The 18008-nt window shown below is 39.3% G+C and overlaps 1 protein-coding gene and 1 long non-coding RNA gene across 2 annotated transcripts in view; one reads left to right on the top strand and one right to left on the bottom strand.

Moving 5' to 3' along the window:
• The first annotated feature begins 1619 nt into the window (after window positions 1–1619).
• LOC143651848 (uncharacterized) lies at window positions 1620–9150 on the top strand. The gene is made up of 3 exons (XR_013160275.1): window positions 1620–2935; window positions 3326–3445; window positions 8754–9150. It is a non-coding gene; the product is annotated as an uncharacterized LOC143651848 (long non-coding RNA).
• The window catches only part of LOC143651847 (uncharacterized), a 229814-nt gene continuing 213539 nt past the window's right edge, over window positions 1734–18008 (bottom strand). Inside the window, exon 7 of the mRNA XM_077122678.1 lies at window positions 1734–1978. The gene's annotated coding sequence lies outside the window, so the exon portion shown is untranslated. The remainder of the gene's footprint in view (window positions 1979–18008) is intronic.

Here is an 18008-nt window from a genome sequence, read left to right as displayed (position 1 = left end):
CCTTTGTTATATGGTACGTGTCCTATGCAGACTGTAAATTCCATGGGGGCAGAGGTGTGCCTGTTCTTTGTCATGTGTCCCCAGCACCAGAGCCACCATATAAGGATGTACAAGGCTGTATTGCACATGAGGGCTACATCTAAGGGTCACCTTCCATGTCATGGAATAGTAGATCTACTACAATAATTTTCTACATCTGTTGGTAAAATGTCTTGTTCTAAAAGAACCAGTGTAGTGAGGGAATTTCCTGAAAGCTTGAGAGAAGGGTGCCTTTTTCTCTTTTGCTCATAAGCATTATATGGACTGGCATCAGTCAGCTCTGCCAGTACCTAGCACAGTATCTGGAACACATTAGATACTCCTCAGATATTTGGTTTGTTTGTCATTTGTTTCATCTTGTTTTAAAGAATGTCTTCTTTAGTCTGGTTCTTGCAGAGAAGGTGGGTTGTTTGCTTGAACTTGCAGAAGTAAAAACAAAACCTTGCTATGCTGTGAGAAGACAGGTTGTTCTTACATGACACCTATCAAATAAATACTCCTGTCCTCCTGTGTGTGCACTAATAGCTGAGGTACAGTTAATAATTCAATGATTGTTGTTATCTTCAAGTCAACTACATTATTCCATTGCTACATTTCTAGAGCCATTGTTTAAGATGACAAATCTTTTCTTAAGCAATTGCATGACATAAAAAAAGAATGCAAAAGATTTTTTTAAACGTAAGGTCAATAAATTTAAGTCCAGTTCTGAAAAGATTCAAAAACATCTCATCAAGGAGACTATAGAATTTGCTTTAGAGACACTACATCATCACCATATACCAAATATTCAAATCCAGGAGATAAAGAAGGGATTAAGTCTTTACCTTGGCCACTTATTAGAGAGGAAGGAAAACATCATAACATAATGGCCATGTCACCATCTTTATCATAAATATGCCATAGAGAGTGATTTCAGAAGCAATCTTGAAGCTTAGAAATTATTACTTCTGCACTATAATGTCAAGATTTGCTATTTGAATAATATGTTTGCAATAATAAAATTTTAGTAATGAAAAGTTTAAAAAAAATGAATGTCTATGAATTAATTGAGCTTCAGCTCCATGCTTTGCTGTAGGTTTAAAAAGATTGAAAAAAAAAATCAGTACCCCAGAATAGGTCCTTATATCATCTTTGGTTTGTATCATTTGAAAAAAAAGAGAGAGAGAAAAGGGTGGTAACTTTACATTACCTCAGCCTGCTTGTGACCCCCAGGTGATTTTGCACTAATTTGATTGATATCCATAGCATATGAATGGAGAGGGTCTTTTTCTTTTTCATCTTAAATTTGCCTATGCTGCTTAAAAGCCAGCAGAGTTTCTAGGGATTCTTGTAAGAATACTATATATTACAATGAGAATGTTTAGCATCACAACCTTTCCACTCGTTCCTTTGTGCCATTAATATGAGAAAAATTCAGGGTTTATACACCTCTTTATTTGCTTATCCATCTTCCCCAGTAGATTGAATTTCATGAGGATACTATATAGAAATAAAAACCCAGATTATATAGCATATAATTTTGTATTCTCTTATAATTCAATTAAATAATAGAAATTAGTGTTGTCAGATATATATCTGGCATTTGCATTGATTTATTTACCTAAAACTTAGTGAGAATTTACTGTTTGGAACAGTGAGGTAAGTATTTGAGGTTTGAAATAAATAAATAATTTTCCCTGCCTCAGGGACCTTAATTTAGTGGAGGAGACAGATGTAGGAAGCCTGGAGTTACTGAGAGCTTCAGAGAAAGAGATGAATTTTGAGCTGATTTTTAAAGAATATTAAAAATTTAGTTGCTTACCTCTTTCAGGCAGAAGAAAGACTCTCTATATAGGCATAGAGTTTTGAAATATCCTGGTGTCCTCAGGAAACACTTGAGAAATTCAATATGTCTAGAACATAGGATTCATGCTGGTGGAAGATAGAGGTGTAAACTGGACTGTAAGAAAGATAAATGATACTGAAGCTGGAGGAGTGGGAGGTTGTAGCCACATTAAGACAGATGTGGAAAGGATGGATTATTTTCTTTAAGCAACAGCCTTCCTGTTTTTAAAGACACTAACTTAGACAACTTGTAGATGGATTTAACTGAAGTCAGACTGGTGGTAGGAAGTAGAAAAACTGTTGCAGTAGTCCAGAACAGAAATAATGAGTTCAAAGTAAGAAACTGGTAGTGGTGCTAGAAAGGAGCAATTCATTTGAGAAACAAACTTGTATAGAGCCAAATGTATATGGAAATGAGGGTAAGAGAGTGATCAACAATATCTGTTAGATAATGAAACTCTCCATCAGGATTGAAAAATGTGGAATGCCAAGCTGAATTCAGTTGTGGACAGGTATCTGTGGAATCTATCATGGATGGTATGTGAACAGAATTAAACTAGTCTGCATTAACTCTTTTAGATAATTTTTATGGCCATTAAAAATTTAACTGTTTCTCACTGACAGGAAATTTACAGTATAGGGTATATGATCATGGTGGTGAATGAAGAGGGTTGTGAGGTAGACATCTGATTTTATCATGAGACTATCCATTTTTTGTGAAGTCTGTGGTCAATTGTATTCATAGATTTTTTTGTGCCAGTGTTTATTTTGTAGGCTATACATAAATACAGTCTTCACTTGATACCATTCATGGAGGGGAAAGACAAAAGAATATGTAGATTTCAAGACCTCATCTAAATATAAAAATGAATAATACTTTTTATAGACTAACATGAAATTGACATGGAAAGCTTCTGCCAAGCTCTGATGTAGAAATTGCCTTAGGCAGTCACCCAACTGTCCTCCATTACAACCACCCTGGTATCATCGCCATCCTCAATCTTCCTTCCTGGGTCCAGTACCCTCACACAGTTTCCTGCAATCAAGGTGTATCTTTGCCATCCTCTCTTCTGTAAGTGCCTAGCTTATGCCTGAACGCTTTAGGACCAACCTTGTTCATGACTATATTTATTGTATATGCCCTAATAAATATTTTAACACATACATTTAACTATTTTCTGGAAAGAATTTCATGACAATTTTGTTGACACTTAGTCAGATGGGAAATCTCATTAATCAAGAAAAGGATACACTGATGCTATTATAAACTATATCTTTTAGCATCATACGTTAGTTTTTTTTCTTATTGGGCCCTAATTAAGGTTATTTAAAATAATTACTTTCTCATTTTTTATTATATTGGCTCAAGTAATTATTCCAGACATTTTAGATATTCACAAGTCAATATGATGCAGATTGTAATCTCTCATAATTTTTCATTTTTATTTTACTTTTGTTTCAGAGTTTGAACCTACATGGAAACAGCTTGAGTAAGCTGAGAGACCTCTCCAAATTAACTGGACTTTGAAAACTTAATATCAGCTTTAATGAATTTACATGTTTAGATGATGTGTATCACTTGGTAAGCTCTGTCTTTTTAAAATTACTTAAGTAAAATAAATCATTAATTTAATGGATAAATCATTTGTGTATTTATGACCATATATGTAACATTTTCAAGATTCTATAGTCCAAATAAGGAACAATGCATATGTATACTGTATTATGTTACTTTCCTTACAATAGGTCTTTGGTTTAGATTTTCAGACCAAATACAACACCTTTGATCATATCTGATTTCTAATGACTCTAAAATAAATATATTAAAACTACTCCACACTTGTTTTTTAAGTGTCTTTTGGAAATTCTCATTTACTTCTGCTGCTCTTGTTTTTCTACTCTTCTTTTTCTCCATCTTATGAGTCCCTATTTCTTCTTCATTTCCTAATTTGCCACTTCACAGTTAATGTTGCCAGTTTTCCCATCTGTTCAACTGATTGTTATTTTCCTTTCTCTCTGAACTGAACTTTCTACTTGATTGTCGCATTTAGATCTTGTGTGACTTGTGTTTACCTTTTCATATATCACTGGATAAATACAGTAATGTAGATGTACAAATAGGCATGGATCTTGTCTGACTTTCGCTTTCCTTGTTATAGATCATACAACAAAAATAATTTTATATGTGATTACAGAGCTCCAACCCAGCACTCCCCATATCATGGGTTCTAGGTCATTAACATAATTGCCCAGAATGTGTCATCATTCTTGTCATTTTCTACTCCACCTCCTCACAATTATATCAAAGCCTTTGCATTGATTCTGCCATTGTAATAGGAGTTGTTAATTTGCATTGCGACCTCAGATTTTAGTACTAAATCCCCTTTCTTGTTTCTTTCAATAGGTCTATCCTCTTTTTTTTTAATATGGGCAGGCACTGGGAATCGAACCGAGGTCTCCAGCATGGCAGGCAAGAAATCTGCCACTGAGCCACTGTGGATCACCATGTCTACCCTCTTTTAAGCTAGTAAAATCCCTGACAGTCTTGGATCCTTATTAAGCTGAGGAAGGAAGACAAGTTTAATAGAGGTTCCAGGGCTATATGCAGATTATTGGGTTTTTTTTTAACATATGGCTGTGAATATTTAAAAGTACTTTCAAATTTACAGGACAGTTGCAAAAACTGGTACAAACCTCATACAGAGACTCCAGCATACCACTATCCCCAGATAGCCAGATCCACAGATTTTAAAATTTTGCCACATTTGCTATATCATTATACTGTCTATCATCTATCTAATCTCAATCCATTTTTTGAACAATTGAGTGTAAGTTGTATACATCATGTTTCTTGAACATTTAGTGTTGCCATGTACATTTCCTAATAATAAAGATATGCACTTATGTAGCACCTATGTACAATTAACAAGTTCAAAAAATTTAACACCAACATAAAGCTTAGAGTCTATGTTCCAGTTTTTTCATATTTTCCAATAATGTCTCTTTGAGCCTTTTCTCCTCTTTTGCTAGATCCCATCCAGGATCTTTATTATATTTGTCCTTGCCTCTTTAGTTTCTCTTTTTTTTCTCTAATTGTGAGGAAATATATACAACCATAATTTCCTGTCTCAACCACTGGCAAGCATGCCATTCAAAGGGATTCATCACAATCACAATATTGTGGTACCCTCACTACCTTCCGTTGCTGAGACTTTCCCATCTCTCCAAACAGAAACCCTCCCCCATCATGCATTAATTCCCATCCCCCCGCCCTGCATCCCTGGCAGCCTATACTCTAATTTCTATCTCTGTGAGCTTGTGTATCCTTTAGTATTTTCTTTATCATTACTATGAGGCTTACACTTACCATCCTAAATCTATAACAATCTTGTCTGCTTTCATACCAGGTAACTTCAGTGATGTACACAAGCTATATTCCTATACCCCACTGTTCCCCCCTTTCTTTAATTGTCACAAATTATGTATTTATACCTTATGAGTCCAAAACCACTTATTTATCATTACATTTTATGCATTTGCCTTTTTGATGCTATAGGAAGTAAAAAGTGGATACAATTCTACTGATATTTATATTCATCCATGTTGTTATCCTTCCCCAAAGACTTTTACTTCTTCATGCTGCTTCAGTGTATTGTCTGGTGTTCTTTTCTTTCAACCAGTGGAACTTCTTTTAGCATATCTTATAGGGCTAGTCTACTAATGACAGAGTCCCTCAGCTTTGTTTATCTGGGAATGTCTTGATTTTGCCCTCATTATTCTAATTAGAGGAGTTGTAGGTTTATAAAATAATCATGCATAAATTATAGGAACCTCAAACACCACCCTACCACCAACCACTTGCATTGGTGGGGAACATTTATTATAATCAATGATTGCTAATTTTTATAGTTGTACTATTAATTACAGTCCAAGGTTTAACCTAAGCATCACTGTGTAGTGTAATTCCATGTACTTTTTTAACTTTTGTTCTGTTGCTATATATACAATCTAAGCTTTTCCCCTTTTAACTGTACTCAGGTATGATTCATATATATATATAACAGATATGCTGTTCATTGCATTCACAATGTGGTACTGCCATCACCACCTCCATTACTAAAATATTTCCATCATTCCAAATAGGAAACCTGTACATATTGAGTCTTAACTTCCCATTCCCTTGTGACCTCTTCATAGATTCTGACTATGAATTTGTTTATTCTAATTGTCTCAAAACAGTGAGATCATAGAATGTTTGTCCTTTTGTGTATGGCTTATTTCACTCAGCATGTTGTCTTCAAATTTGTCCATGTTGTCGCATGTATCATGGTAAAATTCTAAGCACCCACATGGTTTCAGCTAGAGTCTAGCTCAGCCTGATCCCATAGGTGGTTCTGGGGTGTGAGGGGTCCACAGGACTCTCCCATGTCAAGGCAGATGGGCCCTGTGTCAGTCAGTCTCTAGCCACCTCTAGAGGAGGGGAGCTGGGGGTGGAGTTCATATAGACAGACTTCCAGTTCACACATCAAGTTCCTGTGACTTTGGCAAATAGGAGCCAAGCCCTGGAAGTCACTGACCTCAGAGCATGCCAAAGACAGAATTTCTCTTTCTTTAATTTTTTTCAGTTGAGGTTGATTTACATCTCTTTTTTTCTTTATTAGAGGAATTGTGCATTTACAGAACGATCATGCATAAACTACAGGATTCCCATATACCACCCTATTATTGTTAACACCTTGCATTAATGTGGAACATTTGTTACAATTAATGATGGAACATTTTTATAATTGTACTATTAACTATAGTCCGTGGTTTAACTTAGAGTCACTGGGTAGTGTAGTCCCATGGATTTCTTTTAACATTTTTATTTTACAATATATACAATCTAATGTTTCCCCTTTTAATCACATTCAGATACATATTTCAGTGTTGTTAATATGTTCACAATGTTGTGTTACCCACTGTCCATTACACAAACATTTCCATCATCGTAAGTGCACAGCTCCATTTTGATGAATTGTCACTTATGTATATACACTTGTAACTGAAACTCCTTTTATTATACAGACCATTCACCCACACCAAGGGGTTCTCTTCTGCTCCTTCCCAGTTTGTGTTTGTGCCCTGTCCAGTTTGGGGCTATTAAAAATAAAGAACATTCCAGTACATATTTTTTCTGTTGATTATATTCCTAGGAGTGGAATTACAGAGCCATAGGCGAAATCGCATTAGCAGACCGTGTCCAGTGGTTTTCCAAAGTGCCAACCATTACATTTCTGAGAGAAAATCTAAAGATTAGTTTACAAAGATTAATGGCCACACCCACATACTACCCTCCCCAGGGATCTGACCCTGTAGCCGGCTGCACTTCCCCAGGACAATCCTTGGCCTCTAAACCACCTGCATTACCCTAACATAGAAATGGAGGTCCAGGGAGGGTTAGTAACTTACTCAAGGTCACACAGCTGGTAAGTGGTGGAGCCAGACTTGAACTCAGAACAATTGACTTTAAAGCCCAGGTTTTTTGTGACACTTGGGGTCTAAAATTATCCTCACTTTCCCCCACTGGGGCTGAGTGATGCTGCTGCAAGGTTCCTGCTTGGGTGCTCCATCCCTGCAGACTCACCTAACGATATTCCTGCTGTGAGTCAGAGCAGACGGAAACTTTATGAGCCCTCTAATGGGGTAACTACCTGATAACCTGAGCATGCAAAAAGCCACATGTGAAAGTCCCACCCTCATAACCATGTAATTTATAGGGAAATGATGCCTGCCTTCTCCTGGGCCTTTGACAACCTGTGCTCCATGAAGGCTCAATGGAGCTTGGAAGGCCAGAACAGGGAAGCAACAAAAAGGGGCTCTTTCCTTCCTCACTCCAGTCCCACAGAGCCTCGCGTGCTCCAGGCTGCCTCCCTCTCAGGCCTCTGCCCCATCCTCTGTGCAGTAGGGTGGGAGAAGGATCTGAAAGGGGGAGCCAGGGCCCGGCAAAGGGAAAGGGGAGTGAACACTGATGGTGGGAGACAGAGATGGATGCCCAGAAGGGCTCTGGGCCCCTCTGCTCTGCCCACTCAGGAGCTGCAGGCCAAGACAAAACACACCAAGTAAAGCAGGAGGTCCATCCCCTCTGTCCCAGAACACCGCACCTGGCCAATAGCCACTGCTGGGGCGCTCATGAGGCAGCTGCCCACCCCTACCCACCCCCAACCCCACATCAACGCTCTACTCCACTGACTTTCTAAGGCTCTAGGGAGGGCTCCATTTTTCTCTGATCCTGCCTGTCTTCTACCTCCGTGGCCCCATCACTGCTTCTTCTGTCCTTCCTCCAGCCATTGCTCCCTGAGTCCAGCCTGCACCATCCTCTGTTCCTGCAAGGATCCCCACCTCCTTCCAGGTCTCCTGCCTCTGTCCCTGAGGATGCCTCTCTTCCTCTCTTTCTCTGGGACTAGCCAATTCCCACCCATCTCAAAAGCTACCTCCTGAAAACAAACATTTTACCCTTTCTCATTTCATTTATGATCTTTAAAAAAATGAAAGAAAAAAATTTATGGATAAGAGTTGAATCGCTCATCTTCCTCCCAGAGTCTATCCTTCTCCTGAATAATAATATAGTACCTACCACGTGTGAGGTGCTCCCCTAGCCCTTTAAAATGCCAACTCATTTAATCCTCCAAACTACCCCAAGAGTAGACACTGTTTTGCTCTTACTTGCTCACAGCTTTTTCTTCTCTCCCCACCCCAGTTCATTGTGGGTGGAGCATGCTTCCCCCACCCCACGGATTTTGGCCTTGGCCTTGTGACTTGCTTTGGCTACAGAATGTAGGTGGAAGCAACAGGCCAGATCTGAGTCAAAGACTTAAGAGGCGTCATGTGTTTCCACTTGCTCCTCTTAGGCTTGTGACCTCTGCTATGAAAAGATCCCAACCTGGGTACTGGCTGTTGGAGACACGAGGCAGACCTGAACCCAACCCAGCACCTGGAACCCAGCCCAGCTCAGCTCAGCACAGCCACAGCCAACTTTCAGATCTGTGAGTGGAAAATAAATGCTTGTGGCTGTAAGTCACTGAGTTTGGGGATTGTTACACAGCATTATTGTAGCAACTGCTGACTAATAAAATTGTCATTCCCTATTTTGTACATAAAATACTGTGGCCTGCAGAGTAAATGCCTTTTCAAGAAAATACACAATTAGAAAGAGATGGAGCTAGGATGCAAATCGAAGCAATTTGACTGCAAATCCCACTCTATATTGACTCTCATATTGACTATTAGTATCCCCATGCAATGCTCTTACACTTTGTATATATATATATATATATCCATAAACACTACATCCTATTGCTTTGCTTTTTTAAAATGGTATGTAAGTGACATTATGTATATCATTCTGTAGCATGCTTTTTTTCACTCAATATTATGCTTTTAGAATGATCTCTGTTGATGCAAAAGTTGGTAAAATAACTCTTGTTATTTTACCTACTACATTCCATTATATGAATATATCTGACTTCCTAGATATATTGGGTAGACATTTCATCATTTCCAATTTTTACTATTTCAAACCGTGCTGCAATGAACCTTCTTATACTCCATTTCTCTAGAATATACGACTAGAAGTGGAATTGCTGGCTCCTGGGGCATGTGTCCTCTAATCTGTAAGATATTACCACATTGCTTTCCACAGTTTATACCACTCTGTCCTCCACCCAGTGGGATGTGAGTGGAAGCACCTGCACATCCTTGCTACTGTGGGTGCTGTGGGTACCTCGCATAGATCCCCCTTACCAGATGGTTCCACCTGGGTCTCAGATGCCACTTTCCTTGGCCATGGGAATCTCCCATTGTTGTTTCACTGCATGATTTCAGGCTCAAAGGAGGTGTCCACTCATCTTTGTTGTTTTGAATTGGGTCCAAAGGTTGGAAAGAGAAGACAGAACCAAGAGAAGGAAGCCACCACCACTCTCCCCTCTCCTTTCGGTCCTTCCAAGCTCCAGGAAAAGGAAGATGTGGGGAGAGGGCTCACCTTCAAGGGGAGGGGGGAGGAATGAGAGGAAGGAAGAGAAGAGCAAAAGGATTCTTCAAAGAGGAGAGTGGGGGGAATGCGTGCTGCAAAGCCTCTCTGCGGGGCAGGTGAGCTAGAGGGCAGGAGCTGGGCAAGCGTCCTTTGGCAGATGAAAAGGAAACAGACCCCAATATCATTCCCTGCCAAGAAAAGGCTGTTCTCTCTCCATTACCCACTCACCCACTCCCTCCAGACCCTTGTCTCTCTCTTTCTATCACAGTGACTCCTCAATTCCATTCCCTCACCTCATTTGTTCACTGTATCCCCAGTTGCAGAGAGAATTACCAAGGACCCATTTGTTGGATATTTGTTGAATGAGTCAATGGATGAATCTCATTTGATAAACACAGAGGCTATTTAACAGGGGGCAGGAGGCTTTATAGAAGTTGCAAATGTATCATTCTTTCCCAGCTCATTACCAAGCCCTGCACTTTACACTCACCACACGCAGGCATGTCCAAATACAAAATCACAGCCCATTTCCCATAATCAAACTTAGTTTCTCTTTCTTTTTCTCTCTCTCTTCCTGCTCTCATGGCCCTGCCTCCAGCTACCTCTCTGCAATCCTTGACACCATGGGACAGCACCTGCCCACCCACTTGTCTGGCTGGGGATCCGGGCCACACCCCTTCCTCTGTTTGTGTTCTGTGCATGCTCTGGGCAGCCTTATCCTGACAGCAGCCCTGTAAAACCCTCGGGTTCCACCCTTGCCTCTCTGCAGCTAAGGGCGGGACCTCATCCTCAGATGGAAACTCACCCCACCTAGCTTCTCCCTGGTGTTCCCTGTTCCTCCTCATGGTCATCCTCATCTCCCACTTCCTTCACCCCACCCCCAGTCACGTACACACTAAAGACCCACTGGCATCTGTCTTCAGCTGTGTATTCCAACATTTTATATCCCAGCCCCCTTACCACCTTTCCCTCCCTCACAGCGCTGGCACTGCCTCTGGGCAGGGCTTGCTGATTCAGAGCCCCTTTCATTCTGGACTCTTGACTTAGGATACTATGACAAAAGGATGGTCCCCAAAGATGACCACGCCCTCATTGCCAGAACCTGTGAATATGTTACTTTACATGACAAAGGGGGCTTTGCAGATGTGATCAAGTTAGGGATCTTGAGATGGAGAGACTGTGTTGGGTTACCAGGTGGGGCCAGTTGAATCACAAAGAGGGTGGCAGGAGGGTTAGAGAAGGAGATGTGAGCACAAAAGCAGAAGTCAGAGAAAGACAGAGTTTGAAGATCCTATGCTACTGGGCCTGACAGTGGGTGAAGGGGCCACAAGTGGGCAGCCTCTAGCAGATGGGAATGGCAAGGAAACAGCTGGTCCCCCAGAGCCTCCAGGTGCAATGCAGACCTGCAGACCCCTTCATTTTAGCCCTGCTTTGGACTTCTGACTCCAGAACTGTGAGATAATAAATTCAGATTGTTTTAGGCCACTAAGTCTCTGGTAATTTATTACAGCAGCCATAGAAAATACAGGCATTAATTTGTATAACTCCAGTAGTTGTGCAGTGCACAGCCTGAGCATCTGTACATAGCATCCCTGTTTGCTGGCCATGCAGAGACGCCTTCCTTGCTTGCAATCTGTCTGTGACTGAAGGATAATAGTGCCCATGGACATTTGTCTTAGTTGAGGCTCCCCCAGAAGCAGACTCTGAGGCAGGAATTCGATCAAGTAGTTGAATTGGGAGGTGATGCCAGGAAACAGTGGTAAGAGAGTGGGAAAGTGAGAGAGGGAAGAGAAGACAGCCAAGAAAATGTGCATTATCACTCAGGTTACTATGTGGGCAGTTACCCATGATTCAGTCCCTCTGGGGAACTCTAGGAGCCAATGTAGAACATTCCTGAATGATATTCCACCAGAATGAAAGGGCCCTGGGGTATTTATACATCTACTTACTTCAGTGATGGGTGGAGGGCTGCTCAGGGTGGTGGGGGATTGTTCAGGTCCCTGGCTAGCACAGACAGAACCACCCTCATGCTTTGGAGAACAGCCTCAGGCAGGCATGAGCTCTAGCCACAGAGCACAGGTAGAGAGGGGGTGGCAGGGCCAGTCAGCAGTGCAGTCACAGCCCCACCACCACCCCCTGCAGGGGGCAGTGTCCATGTCCTTGACCTCCATAGCTCCTGACTACAGTAGAACTATGGACTTCAGGTTCTAAACCCCAGTGCCTCCATTTATTACCTGTGAGAGTTTAGGCCTATTACTTTGTACTTTTTAACTTTTTATTTTGAAATCATTTTAGATTTACAAAAAAGTTGCACAAATAGTACAGAGAGTCTTCATATACCTTCAGCCAGCATCTCCTAAGGTTATCATCATACATAACATGCTTATCTAAACCAGGAAATTAATATTGGCACAAAATCAAGTAATTAAACTACAGCTCTTACACACATTTCCCTAATTTCTCCACTTATGTCCTCTTTCTGTAACCAGGATCTAATCCAAGATCCCACATTGCATTTAGTTATTGTATTTCCTTACTCCAGTCTGTGCTAGTTCTTCAGTCTCTCATTGTCTCTCATGAATTTGACATATTTGATGAGTACTGTTTAGAATGTATCTCAATTTGAGTTTCTCTAGTGTTTTATCATGATGAGATTGAGGTAAGGAATGGCATTGTGCCATTCTCAGTGCATTACATTACAAGATAAGGTGGTTTATGCCAGGTTTCTCCATTACAAAGTTATTTTTATAATAAATAAGTACATTGAATGTAAATGATCTAAATATATCAATTAAAACACAGAGATTGTCAGAGTGGATAAAATAACAAGACCCAACTATATACTATTAATAAGGAATTTATTTCAAATATAATGACATATGTAGGTTGGAAGTCAAAGGTAGGAAAAAGATGTACTATGCAAAAGTTAGTCAAAAGAAATCAGGAGTGGCTATATTAATATCGGATAAAATAGGCCTCAGAACAAAGAAAGTTACCAGAAATATAGGGGAACGTTATATAATGTGAAAGGATCAATCCATCAAGAAAACATAACCATCCTAAATGGGTATGCTCTGAAAATCAGAGTTCCAAACTATATGAAACAAAAACTGATGGAACTGAAGGAAGAAATAAATTCCCAATTACACATGAATACCTTCAAAACCTTACTCTCAACAATTGATAGAAAAACAAAAAGCTGGTTCTTTGAAAAGATCAATAAAATTTATAAACTCTACCAAGTCTGACAGAGGGGAAAAAAAAGAGACAGAGAAAATACAATGTACCAATATATATACATATAAAACAAAAATGAAACAGCACATCCTAAAGTCCCTGCAAATTTTGATGTATTAAATTTCAGTTTAATTTAGCGCAATGTGCTAAAAGAGAATCTTATAGCACTAAGTGCTTAAATTAGAAAAGAGAAAAGGTCTCTACTCAATAATCTAAGTTTCTTTTCAAGAAAAAATTTTTAAAAAAGAAAGTAAAATAAAGCCAATTCACAGAAAGGAAATAATAAAGATAAGAGTAGAAGTCAATTAAATTGAAAACAAGAAAACAGTAGAGAAAAATCAATGAAACAGGAAGCTGGTTCTTCAAAAAAAAAGAATAAAATTTATGAACTTCTAGCAAGATGAAGAAGATAAGAAGAGAGAATATCAGGAATGAAACAAAGGATATTGCTACAGTTCTTGCTGTCATTAAAAGGATAATAAGAGAGGAAAAAAGGATAATAAGAGAATACTATGGACAATGTAAATGTTGATCAAGTTAACAGTTTAGAAGAAATTCCTCAAAAACCACAAGCTACCAAAATTCAACCAAGATGAAATGAATAATGTGAATAATCCTAGCACACCAAATCTAGCAATGTATAAAAACATTATACACCATGACCAAGTGGGACTGATTTCAGGTATGCAAGATGGTTCAGCATTCAAAAATCGATCAATATAAATCTGCAATATCAATGGATTAAAAAATGAAAAGCATATGATCATGTCAATTGATGCAGAATACTCATTTGGCAAAATGTAACACCCATTCATGATTACAAACTCTCAGTAAATTAGGAATAGAGGCGAACTACCTCAACTTGATAAAAAGCATTTACAAAACCTACAACTACATCATACCTAGGGGTGAAAGACTGAATATGTTCCACTTAACAGGAACAGAGCGAAGATTTACTCTCTCACCACTCTTATTCAATATCGTACTGGCAATTCCAGCCAATACAAAGAAAAACAAGAAATAAAATGCATGGATAGGAAGAAATAAAACTATCCTTAATTTGCAGATGACTTGATGGTATACATAGAAAATCCCAAGAAATCAACCAAACAACTACAAGCACTAAGAAGGGGGTTTACTAAGGTCACAATAAACAAGATCAACAAATAAAAATGAATTGCATTTTTACATACTGACATTGAACATGTAGAACCCGGGTTTTAAAACACAATAGCATGTATGATCACTCAAAAAAGTGAAGAAAAAATATGTATATATATTCTTTAGAATTCTTCCATCGAGGTCTCGGTTCATCATCCTCACTGTCCTCTTGAGCCCCCACCCCAGAAGCCCCCAGTGCCCCACTTTGTGGTATGGGGGGCAGGGCGACACTGATGCTCTCAGACGCCAACCAACCTCTCTGGCGCTCACCTGTGCACTTTGTAAGCTGCTCGTTGTGGACACCTGTAACTTCCTGCTTGACGTCTGCTGCTTCTGGATGCAGGACCATGCTCGGTCCCTGTACGGAGCAAGCCAGAAGCGCCCCAGTGTTAAGGCCTCAGGAAGCCACCCTGAACCACTGATGTACAGGAAGTTGGTGGATAAATGCCGCAGCTTCTTCACCCCTCGGACCCAAAAACTCTAAGGTGTGTGTCTTGCCCTGAATCCCAAAGCCCCCCAACAGAATCATGTTCATTTCCCACGGCAGTAACTTACTTGATACTACACCCCATGTTGCCTTCCTTCTGTGCCCTGTCTCACTTCTTCTCTCCCCTGACTGGTGCTTCCCAGGAAGCAGAAACTACTTGCAGTTGGATTCTTTTCTCAGAATTTGCTTTTGGGGAGAAGCAAAATCAAGAGCAGTGGCCATTGCTGGTTAATCTGTCAAATGCATTGTGTTCAATGAAAGGAGCCAGACCCTAAAGTCTTCACTCTGTATGATTCCATTTACATGACATTCTGGAAAGGTTAAAACTATAGAGATGGATACTAGGATTAAGAGAGGGGCAGAGATTTATACGATCTGAAGAGAAACCAGAGTATAATAATGAAAGGCTAATACCCACAATTTGATGAGTCACATCTCTGTGGAAATAATGTAATCAAGTTTCCAACCTACATTATTGAATATGGATTAAAAGAAAAGGTTGCTTACACAAGATTGATTAGGCTTAAAAAAAACATGGCTTTTCTAGGGTACATAAATCCTTTCAAACTGGTACAAGGTGTATATACACTAAGCTATTAAGGATGGTTATCATAGAGGCTAAGAGAAGAGGCAGAAATTATGGGAACTGTTGACTTCACATTTTTACTAACAAGGGTGACTGACTTTTAGAATCAGAATAAATGATAAAGACGGAAGAGGAAGGGCTAACCTTCGCTATCACCCAAAGTCCTCACTTGGCAGCTTCTTGGTTATGGTGCTATGTAGTGACCCCATGATAACCACTGGCTTCTCTTGGAACATACATTAAAGTGCTTGGGGCAGCCTGCCTAGCAGCCTTGGCTGTGGGAAACCCAGGCAGGTAAACCAAGGACAGATCTGCTCCAGTCTGGATGGCTATGAGCATCCTGGCTATGCCCTGGGATGTGCAACTGCCCCCAAGCCAGAGGACCCAGTCTGCATTCAGAGAGAAAAGAAGACAAGAACTCAAGGAACTTCTATTAGAAAGGAAAACACCTTTTGTGTAAAAATAGGAAATCAGATATTATCCAGTAGAGATCAGAGAATGATGGCAGCTGAACACCAGGTCCAAGAAGAGACAAAATTTATGAAACCCCAAACAAAATGACTGATAGTGCCAATAGACCTATTAAATTATCATAAAAATAATTTAATGATGGAAAAAATGTATTCCTTCAAAACTTTCTAATTAACCATTGCAACTATAGCAATTGATACATGTAACTTTGAGGATAATAGTCAAACTCTTCTTACTAATTAAAGATGATCTATAATTGTAAAATGATATAGTTTTCACACAGTGTGTGATGTGTAAACCTTGTGTCTCATGATCCTTTTATCAACAGATGAGTAAAACATACAGAATACAAATGAATAATAGGGGGAACAAATATTAAATATATTAGATTGAAATGTTAGTGCTCCATGAAAGGGAGGGGTAGGGGTATGGTATGTATGAATTTTTTCTGTTGTCTTTTTCTTTTTCTGAATTGATGCAAGTGTTCTAAGAAATGATCATGATGATGAATATGCAACTATGTGATATTGTGAATGATTGATTATATATGTAGAATGGAATAGTCATATGTTAAGAATGTTTTTGTTTGTTAGTTGTTATATTTAAAAAAAATTAATTTAAAAAGATGATCTATATAATATAATATTCAGCCAGGCATTTCACTCAAAAAAAAAAGAAAGAAAAATGACTATAGTAAAATTAGGCATGTTAATGCCTAAGAAACCTGTGCTTAGATCTTATCATGGCTAAATTATTCAGTCTCCAGCTGACTCATTTAGAAAACCTTTACAAGTCAAAGGTTAGAGCTCTACAACAGCAACAAAAAACCTTTCAACTTCTCTAAAGCCCCAGGGCCCCAGTCTATAAGCACCAGCAGTGTAATATAGTGAAAACTGATAGATCCTCAAATATAAATCTTGCCATTAAATTTGTGAGCACTCCATCTATGATGGTTTGAAGCTGTCTGTACTCCAGAAAAGATCATGTTCTTAAAACTAATCCATTCCTGTGTGTGTAAACCTATTATAGGTGGAACCTTTTGATTAAGTTATTTCAATTGAGATGTGACCCACTTCAAAGTGGGCCTTAATCCTCTTACTGGAGTCCCTTATAAGAGGATAAAAAAACAAAGAGACAATATAGAAAAAAGCCCCAGAGAAGCTATGGAAGAAGGACACACAGAAACTAAGACAGATTCTCTTTTAAGAAAGAAACCCACACAGAAACTCACAGAGGAAGCCACAGAATCTGGAAGCAATGAAATCTGGGAGAGAAAGGAGAGACCAGCAGGTGTGCCATATGCCTGCCCAAGTAACAGAGGAGCCCTGGATCACCAGCAGACTTTTTGCAGGCAGAAGATATCGTCCTGATGACACCTTGATGTGGGCATCTTCACAGCCTGAACTGTAAACTTGTAAGTTAATAAATTCCCATTGTAAAGCCAACCCATTTTGAGTATATTGCATTTTGTCAGCTTTAGCAAACTAAAACACCATCTCAGGCCAGAGAACCTTTGCTACCTCCTATTAAAAGTCACCACGATGATTCCCAGGACTGAGTAAAACAAGGCATCCATAGAACCTCTGCCAAAGTTATAATCCAGAAAGGGCCTCCTGGAAAAGAATTACTACAATTAAAAACAGTTTCATCTATTGTCAAAACCAGTTCTTCTCAAGACACAAAAAGAAAGTGAGGCATTATCAAGAAGCAGAGCTTCTGAGATTGTAACTAGGCCTCCTTCTTCTTCTATGACCAAAGTTATAGAACAGTAAAAAACATCAATCATGAAGACATACTAAAGCAAAAAGCAAACTGCAAGAAAGCCCAAAGAAACCAGAAAAGAGAATAGAACTCACCTGACTGGGTGGAAAACTAGCAAAAAAAAAGATTGCAGAAAAGGCCCCGTAGCTCAGCACTTACCCAGTTAGAGCTTGAAGAACAAACTGAAAGCCAGTTGGGTGTTTCTAGATAATTACAACAGAAGAAAAAGAGTATCTACTGAAAAGTAAATAACACATTTTCTGAGTAACTGAACCTGATTAATGAAGGATGTCCCCAAAGAAGAAATATTGGTCACACTCAATGACCTGATTAAAACTATCTCAGATGCTAAATATATATATATATATTTGATAATTACTGGATGTGCCTCACATGTCTTAAGCCAAACTCAAGTCCTGTTGAAAATACTA

Source organism: Tamandua tetradactyla, chromosome 12, assembly GCF_023851605.1.
Source record: "Tamandua tetradactyla isolate mTamTet1 chromosome 12, mTamTet1.pri, whole genome shotgun sequence".
NCBI lineage: Eukaryota > Metazoa > Chordata > Mammalia > Pilosa > Myrmecophagidae > Tamandua > Tamandua tetradactyla.
The sequence above is the reverse complement of the archived record's forward strand: the minus strand, read 5'-3'. Positions and strand labels throughout refer to the sequence as shown.